The 9,530-nt window shown below is 39.1% G+C and overlaps 1 non-coding gene across 1 annotated transcript; it reads left to right on the plus strand.

The window, feature by feature from the left end:
* Nucleotides 1-898: 898 nt before the first annotated feature.
* LOC111721207 lies at nt 899-1,001 on the plus strand. Its single transcript, XR_002770525.1, has one exon. It is a non-coding gene; the product is annotated as a U6 spliceosomal RNA (small nuclear RNA).
* Nucleotides 1,002-9,530: the final 8,529 nt, after the last annotated feature.

Consider the following 9,530-nt stretch of genomic DNA (forward strand, 5'->3'; position numbering starts at 1 on the left):
AGGATTCTAGTTCCTTCAGCCTCCATTAGTGGAAGTTTTACTCCATCTCTTAAATGTCACCTCCAAAGTCTGTCAGTCATTGAGGATTTTGTGCTTACTATGGAGCAGGCACTGTGCTGAGGGTTGAGAATAGGCAACAATATCTCTTTCTGCCTTTAAAAGAACATGCATTCTAACAGAGGAGACCACAGGCAAGTAACTATGTCCACATGAAAGATACATTGTATAGAGAAACTTAGCAGGAAGAGCCTGGGATGGGGGAAACCACCAAAAGTCTCTTGCAGGAGATGTCTTGAAGGAAACCAGAAGCTACAGAAGGTGATATGAGAAGGGAGAGTATTCCAGGAATAGAGGACTGGTGGGGGGAGGAGAGAGAAGTCAATGCAAATGCAGTTGGGAGATGGAATATCTCACCTGTCCAATGCCAGGAACCTTAAAAAGGTCAATGTGGCTGGATAACAGAGCATATGGAAGAAGTTTAAGTACAAGACCAGGAAAATAAGAAGGGCTTTACATGCCAAATAAGACTATATAGAAGAGGAAGTTTATTGAGCAGGGATTGATCCAGTCTTTATTAGAAACACCACTTAAGCTACTGTGTGAAGGATATGTTGGATTGGACAGAAACTCAAGACCAATTTTTGTTGCTATTCAGTCATGTCTGATATTTCATGACTCCATTTGAGGTTTTCTTGGCAAAGATACTGGAGTTGTTTGCCATTTTCTTCACCAGTTCATTTTATAGATGAGGAAACTGAGGCAAGCAGGGTTAAGTGCCTTGCCCAGGGTCATACAGCTAGTACGCATCTGAGGCCAGATTTGAACTAAAGTCTTCCTAAGTGTTCTATACATCTAGTTGTCCTAAGACCAATTAGAGGCTATTGAAACAGTACAATGCTTGCTTCAGCAGCACTTATATTAAACTTGGAATGATACAGAGAAGATTAGCATGTTCTTTGCATAAGGATGACACACAAATTCATGAAAAAGAAAGAAAGAAAGAGAAGAAGGGAAAGAGGGAGGAAGGAAGGAAGGAAGGAAGGAAGGAAGGAAGGAAGGAAGGAAGGAAGGAAGGAAGGAAGGAAGGAAGGAAGGAAGGAAAGAAGGAAGGAAGGAAGATAAAGGAAGGGAGAGAAAGAGGAAGGGAGGGAGAGAGAGGAAGGGAAGGAGAAAGGAAGAAAAAGAGGAAGGGAGAGAGGGAGGGAGGCAGGGAAGGAGAGAGGGAGGGAGGGAGGGAAGGAGAGAGGGAAGGAGGGAGGAAGAGAGAGGGGGAAGGAGAGAGGGAAGGAGGGAAAGAGGGAGAGAGGGAGAAAAGGAAGGAAAAGAAAAAGAAAGTGAGTATAGAAGAGAGTTGAAAAGAACCTGTACATGGGTAATAGTTGTATGAGGCAAGCTGTACCAGAAGGTAAAAATGACAAGATAAGGGACTTCTCCAATCATTTCCCAGTCACTAACTTGAATATGTCTCAACTGAGATGCTCAAAAATAGTTCTTGCCTCTATTTTAGGAATTAATCACATCATTTTGTATTACAGTTGTTTGTGTGTTATATACAGTTACTAGAATGCAAACTCCATGAGGGCAGAAACCGGGTCTGATTGAGTCTTCCTAATCTCCTTCTCAGTACCAGTATATGTCAGGCACATAATTTTCACCAAGGCTGAAGGAAGTATAAAATCCCTGTTTGTGCATTTATGCTTGTGGGCACTTCTTTAAAAATCTGTGATTCTTTCTATTTCTGGTGCACAATTGGGCATATTATGAAGGTGTGTGGGCATCTTTTTTCTGAGCCTGGTGGTTCATATAGTGGCTTCTTAGACACTTGAGGGTGGGAGGAAGAAAGAAGGGTTCAAATAGTGGAGAACTGCTCCCTGCCCCCAAGGATTTTCTGGTTCCCCTGTAAGGAGTTGAGGAAGGGAGGTGTGGTGGCAGGAGCAGATACACAAAAATAACTTGCACAAAAGACAGAAGCTAATGCAAAGGACTGAAGTTTCTACTATCTATCTTGCACAAGTGTCTGCCTCTGTGACTGTCCTTTCCTACAGGCTAGGCAAACACACCCTGGGTGACTCATAGCTCTAACATGTGCCCAACCTGGCCAGGGAAGATGGGCAGGCCAGCAGTGATGTAGCCCAGGGTAAAGTCACCAGCTCATTGCTCAGGTATCCGTGCTGAGCACACACACACACACACACACACACACACACACACACACACACATTCATTCTGTGTATGTATTTGTGTGTCTCTCTGTCTCAGTATATCTTTCTGTCTCTCTCTGTCCTTGTTTGTCTCTGTCTCTATCTCTATCTCCCTCTGTCTCTGTCCCTCTCTGTCTCTGCTTCTCTTTCTGTCCCTTTGTCTCTCTGTGTTTCTTTGTCTCTGCCTGTCTATCTGTGTGTGTGTATGTCTGTCTGTCTATCTGTCTCTCTCTAATTCCTATAGCCTGGTTAGGGACGAAGGGTGACATAGAAGGGTCCTGAGTCTGACTTGAAGGGGAGGGAGAAGACCTTCCCTGAACCTGCCTGGGGAAGTGGACAAGAAAAAGAAGTCTCACTCTTCTATCCCAGGGTCTGGTTTTCATCCAGACTCTATACGCATAATCTTTCCTTCTTCAACTTATAACTTACTAGAGCCCAGTTTGAACAAAGAAAGTAAGATTAAAATGCTAGTGGTCAAAGAAAGACAGCTCTCCAGGCCTGAGACATTAGTAGTCTCTTGCTAACCTTAGATTAAATTACCCCTAAAAATGGTTTCTTTTTAACAATTCCAGTGGCAAAAAAACATGACAGGGATGATATACATTCCTTACATAACATTATACATATAATTTTTTGCTCTATATTTTGTTTGTATTTCTTAAGCTTTTAATTTCACATGGATTGGAAATTATGAATACTTGGTAAAATGATTATTAAAAACCATCATTCTTTCCAACAATTTTGGAGAGCAATTTGGAACTATAAAACTGTGCATACCCTTTAATCCAATAATACCCCTACTATGTTTGTATCCCAAAGAGATCAAAGAAAAAGGAAAAAGACCTATATATACAAAAATATTCACAAAGACTATTTTTGTGGTATATAGAATTGGAAATTGAGATCCCTCGGTTGGAGAAAAGCTGGATAATTTATGGTATATGATTGTGATGGAATACTTCTGTGCTAGTAGAAATGATGAGCATGACAGTTTCAGAAAAACTTGGAAAAATTTACATAAACTGATGCAAAGTGAAGTAAGAAGTACAAAAGAACATTTCACAGTAACAATATTGTACAATGATCAACTGTGAATGACTTAGCTATTCTCTGCAATGCAATGACCCAGCACATTTCCAAAGGTCTTATGATAAAAAATGCTATCTGTTAATTTTGATTATATTAAATTTAAAAGGTTTTGTACAAACAAAACCAATGCAGACAAGATTGGAAGGGAGGCAGAAAACTGGGGAAAAGTTCTTTTAAAGGCCTCATTTCTAAAATATAGAAAGAATTGATTCAAATCTATAAGAATACAAGCTATTCTCCAATTGATAAATGGTCAAAGGATATAAACAGACAATTTTCAGATGAAGAAATTAAAGCCATTTCTTGTCATATGAAAAAATGTCCTGAATCACTATTGATTAGAGAAATGCAAATTAAGACAACTCTGAGGTGCTACTACATACCTCTCAGGCTGACTAAGATAACAAGAAAAGATAATGACAAATGTTGGAGGGAATGTGGGAAAACTAGGACACTAATACATTGTTGGTGGAGTTGTGAACAGATCCAACCATTCAACTAACTGTACAAGCCTTTGATCTAGCAGTGTCTCTACTATATCTATATCCCAAAGAGATCAAAAAAAAGGAATAAGGAACCACATGTGCAAAAATATTTGTAGCAGCCCTTTTTATAATGGCAAGGAACTGGAAACTGAATCGAATCAGGGGAGTAACTGAGTAAGTCATGGTATATGAATTTTATGGAATATTATTGTTCCATAAGAAATGATTATCAGGATGATTTCAGAAAGGCCTGGAGAGACTTGCATGAACTGATGCTAAGTGAAGTGAGTAGAACCAAGACTTTACAATAGCAAGATTATGGGATGATCAACTGTGATGGCCTTGACTCCTTTCAACAACAAGGTGATTCAGGCCAATTCCAATAGACTTGTGATCGAGAAAACCATCTGCATTCAGAGAGAGGACTATGGGGACTGAATGTGGATCACAATATAGTATTTCCACCTTTTTGTTGATGTTTGCTTATTTTTTTGTTTTCTTTCATGTTTTTTTTTCCTTTATGATTTGATTTTTCTTATGTAGCATGATAAATGTGGAAATATGTATAGAAGAATTGTACATGTTTAATATATATTGGATTTCTTGCTTCTAGGGAAGGGGGAAAGGGGAGGGGAAAAAATTTGGAACACAAGGTTTTACAAGGGTGAATGTTGAAAATTATCTTTGCATATATTTTGAAAATAAAAAGCTATTTTTTAAAATGCTATCCATTTCCAGAGATAGAACTCAAGGAATCTGTATGCAGATCATAGTATTCTTTATTTACTTCATTTTTCTTGGAATTGGTTTTTTTCCCCCCTCTATTATCTTTTGTAATGTAGCTACTTGCCTTCTCAAAAGGAGAAGAGAAAGAGGGATGAAAGGAACTTAGAACTCAAAAATTATTGTTAAAATGAATGTTTAAAACTGTTTCCACATACAATTGAGAAAAAATAAAAACTTTTTTAAAAATCATTCTTAAATTTTTATGGATCAATGTTATGTCATAGCTCTGACTGTGAATGATGGTATTTTATTTTGCTGTTTATTTACTGAATTTTCAAAACTTTTGGAGATTTGTCATCTATGAGACACTGGTCTATAATTCCAGACATCTAACTTTGTCTTTCTAAGTATCTGGTTAGTGCTAAATTTTTGCAACCAGCAGTGAGATACTGTATAGTTGCCATCATTCCATTACAGAAGCTACATTAATCATTATGTCTAGAATCCATATGGAGAACCTTTCTGTAATTTCTGATGGCAATAACCTAGTCCCTCCATTTTCACAAATAAATTCACATGAAACCATTAATTCAAGGCTTTTTTTGTCCACAAGTTGTTGATAGGTTTATTCAGAGGTTACCCATTTTGATTCCATTCTTGGCTCTTAAATTATTGGCTTCATCTTGAAATAAACTTGTCTTAGATATTTTTGACACTTGTTCCAAAGGTATTTCTGTGGTCCAGTTTGTCATGTATTCTAAGAAGGTCTACTAATCCTCTTGCTCCTTTTTAGGCAAGCTTGTGTTAGTTAGTAGGGTATTGGGTCTTTTGCTTCATTAATACTAAACAGAATTTTGTTAGAATACTTTCCAGATATGTTATGATCGATTTTACAGTTCTAAAAGTACACATTAAACTTGGCATTGCACTAAGTGTTAAATCTTTTGAATATTCTTTCCATTCAGCTTTGATTTCAGGATGCCAATAAGTCTCTTAATGGATTCACTTACAGATACTCTCCTTGATATTTTTATTCTCAGTTTGCTTTACTTAGAGATCAACATATTTGTACTTACTGCCTATATCCATTGGTTCAAATTCAGTCTTCAGGCTTTTTCCTTGGAGTATATCACAAAGTTTTTACTTACTGAAACCAAATATCATTTTTATATCATTAGAGAAAGGTTCTGTGAGATGAATAAGCTGTTTAATTCATTTTTCAGCAGAACCACGATGCATATACATCATGTGACTAAAAAGATATTTTAGTTTAAGTCCTTAATTCAGAATCTATTCTTAATTCTATTTAGGAGAGATGACCACAGATTTAAGGCTTGGAAGTACATCAAATAGTTCAATGTTCTAAATATAGTTTCATTTTTTCTTTATTTCTATCCTTTCTTCCTTTGTTTTTCCTTCATTTCTTCCCTTTTCCTTCCTCTTTTTCTTCCTTCCTCCCTCCTTTTTCTTTCCTTCCTTCCTTTCTTTGATTACTACCTATATAGCTGTATCTCTCACCTTAAGCTACCCCTGAGTTCGAGGGCTGAATGAGTGAGGGTAGGGTTAGTTTTGGTCATCTTTAGGGTTCAGTTAGGGTTGATATCTTTTCTGAGAAGGAGCAGTGTCCTAGCCACTCATTTCTTTGCGTTGAAACATAGTATGAGAGAATCCAGATCCCAAATCCACAATGAGAAACTTTGTGACATTGTACCCCTCTTGAAGGGGATGGCCCTAACTCCAGTGAGAGAGTGAGAAGAATCAAGTAAAAGAGAGGGGATAAATTAGGACCAATTGCTATTGGAATATATGTGATAGTCATGGCAAGATGGTAATATAAGAAAGGAAACCCCATTCATTAGGGCTAGGATTTGGGGCCCAAACAAATTTGGGACCCAGATTCATTTGTCTATTTTAAGGGCAGGACTTGATGTCTCTCCTGTTCCTGTGAAGGGCCTAGAGGTTGACTAGGGCCAAACAGAGCTTCGGGTTTTGCATGACAGACACTAAGAAGCTGTCTCACCAAGCTGGAGGAAAGATGAGCTAAAGAGGTTTTCAGAGCAAGAGACAGGTAGGCAGATGCTCCTAGGGATGAAAACAGGGGAAACAGAGGGGGCCAGTGTTCCCAGGCAAGAAGGGCCCCCACCACACCCACCAGCATCTGCCTTTTGTCAATGTCTGTAAGGTTCCTGGGATGGATGGCTCTGGGCAAGAAGCAGTAATGAGTCAGAGAGATGCCAGAGGAGGCAAGTCTGACACTGTCCCAGCTGCTGCCCTGAAGAGAAGGAAGCAAGCCCCTGCAAGAGCTCCAGGCCCTGGATTTACAGATCCTTATACAGACCTCCTCTCCCTCTCCCCCACATCCACACAGAGAGGCCTTTGGACACCCATTCTAGGAAATCCCAGTACTGAAAGTGCCCCAAACCTACGGAGGTAAATTATCTGAATGTGGCCCCCCGTTCTGCTATTTACTACCTTCATGAACCTAGACAGTAATTCCTCTTTTTGTTTCCTTTGCTATAAAAATGAAAGGATTATGATAAATGATCTCCAAGGCTCCTTTCAGTCTCAGAAAGCACCCACACAACTCAGCACTGCTCTAGTTAACTCGAAGAAAAGCACATCAATCCAACCAGCCCCCAAGCAACCCAGAACTCTACTGGCAAAAGCAACTGGTTTGGGGAGTCTAAAAGAGCTGGCTTCAAATCCCAATTCTAACACCAATACGTATCACCAATATAATTCTGGAAAATGGAAATAACTATATACATATATATACATGTATGTACATAGATATGTATATGGGTATATATAGATATATATAGTGCATATATGATATGAATGCTCCCCACAGTGTATCATGAAGAAAATATTTTACAAAATTAGTAGATTATAGTGGGTAGAGAATGAGCCTCAAAGACAGAAAGACCTGAGTTCAAGTCCTACTTATAACATATCCTGGTTCTGTAATTGTGGGCAGACCATTTAGCCTCAATGCTAAACTAGTGCAGAGATACAAATACACAGTTCATAACCCCCATCAAGCTTACAACACTGCTGAGTATGTCCCAAAGTTAAAAGATAGTTTTCATCATATTGTGATTTATTTATATATTAATAAAAAGTGTGTGTATATATGTATACATATATACATACACATGTATACATACACACAAACATACTTGGTTTTCTAAGTCAATATACTTATGGCTTAGTGACTCCTCCATTTCTACTGGAGCTTGGCCCCACTGATCTAGGCAAATCCCTCAGGTTATAAGAAAAGGTGAGGGACCTGCATTGGTGGAGGGAATTTCTTTAGCTAAGATTTCTCTCCATAAAGGAAATCCTAGGTCCAACCCCTATCACCATATAAATACCAGTCATCATTATCATTATTATTATTATAAGCTGTCATCTTTATTATTGCTATTATTATTTCATCTCTGTGGGAACTAGAGAAATCCAAAAGGTTCCCACAAGGGAAACTGAGTCATAGAGACATTTGATGCAGAAGAATGCACCCTTGACCTGAGGCAAGAAGCCTTGCAATAGGAACAGACAAAAGACAGATGGACACTGGTCTCTAGAACTGACTTTTCTCTTCTTCCTTTCTTTGCCTTGAAAAGACTTCCTCCTTTTCCCTTTCACTGAAGGGAGCAGAGACACTATCAGCTTTTGCCAATGAAACCAAGAACTTCTGAAAGGTCTATAACACTGAAGCAGTGAAAGAAGAAACCCACTAATCAGAGAGCAAAAAAGGAGAAGGTTGGGGAGAAGTTCAAGAGATTAGCTTGACCTTTGGTGTTTCACACATACACACACACACACACACACACACACACACACAGCTTAGGACCTACAGCTGCGCCCTACCTGGACAGCAACTCACCTCCTCTCCCTTCCATTATTTCCCTTCCAATTTCCAGGACTTGAGGTGAAGGATTAATAGAGGATTATTTGAAGTACTCTGGAAAGGCCAGAAAACCCCTTAAATGCAACAATTTTCTTCCACATTTTTCCTATGCTTAATAACAGATAATGTGTATGTGGACTCCAAAATTGCTTGCCTGTGCAATATATATATGCTTGTGCAATATAAAGATTCTAGAAATGGAACCAGACATTTTCCAGATAAGGGAATAAAGGCTCTAGAGCTATAGATTGTCCTTAAAAAAAATAATCCCAAGGAATAATTTGATGTCACCCTTCATGCTTTTCAGAACCTGGTCAGGCAGGGGTCCTTTGCCCAGACCTTTCTGGCCATCTGGGACTGCTGGAACACGTACACAAGATATCCTTTGGACATAAAACTTGGATGAGACCCCAACGCCTACTATCCATGAGAAATTATTAGGCAAACTAAAAGCTATATTATCTTGCTGCTTAATTGTAAACTAACACCCGTCTTCCTGTGAGTTTAAGGAAGGCTGGACAAAAGCAGCTACTGCCACAGCAATACCTCTGGTATCACATGGAGTTCCTTCTCAGACTGACACTTTACCAATACTTCTGTCAGTACTGTTTTCTGAAAACTCAATCCTAAATCTCTACCTTAATCCTAGATCAATTCCCAACACTGAATCTGGCCATAGGGCTTTTATTAGGAGAGACTAAGGGGAAAAGGGAGGCTAAGGATGGTAGACCCCTTAAGCACAGGACTTCTGGACCAAAGCCAACCCGGTATCTGCCCTAAGTCTGATATCAATATGGTCAGCCTGTAGAGGGGGCCACCAGACTTCCTGAGGAGGGGCAAAGTGGCCCAAATAGGACCCAGAATAGGTCAAGGCCTCTGTGCCAGTTAGGAGAAGCTCTGTCTTATTGCACTTTCAGCCTGGATAGGTTAGGGAGAGCCAAGTCTGAAAAATATTTGTGTGTGTGTGTGTGTGTGTGTGTGTGTGTGTTATGTGTATATATACATACATAGGGAAAGACAGAGACCTTAACTCTACAACAAATCCTATACAAACTAACCCCAAACCTCAATCCTTTATGAAACCTACCTCACCTCAAACCTACCTCAAATCAATTCTAT

This window comes from Sarcophilus harrisii, chromosome 5, assembly GCF_902635505.1.
Source record: "Sarcophilus harrisii chromosome 5, mSarHar1.11, whole genome shotgun sequence".
NCBI classification, from domain to species: Eukaryota; Metazoa; Chordata; class Mammalia; order Dasyuromorphia; family Dasyuridae; genus Sarcophilus; species Sarcophilus harrisii.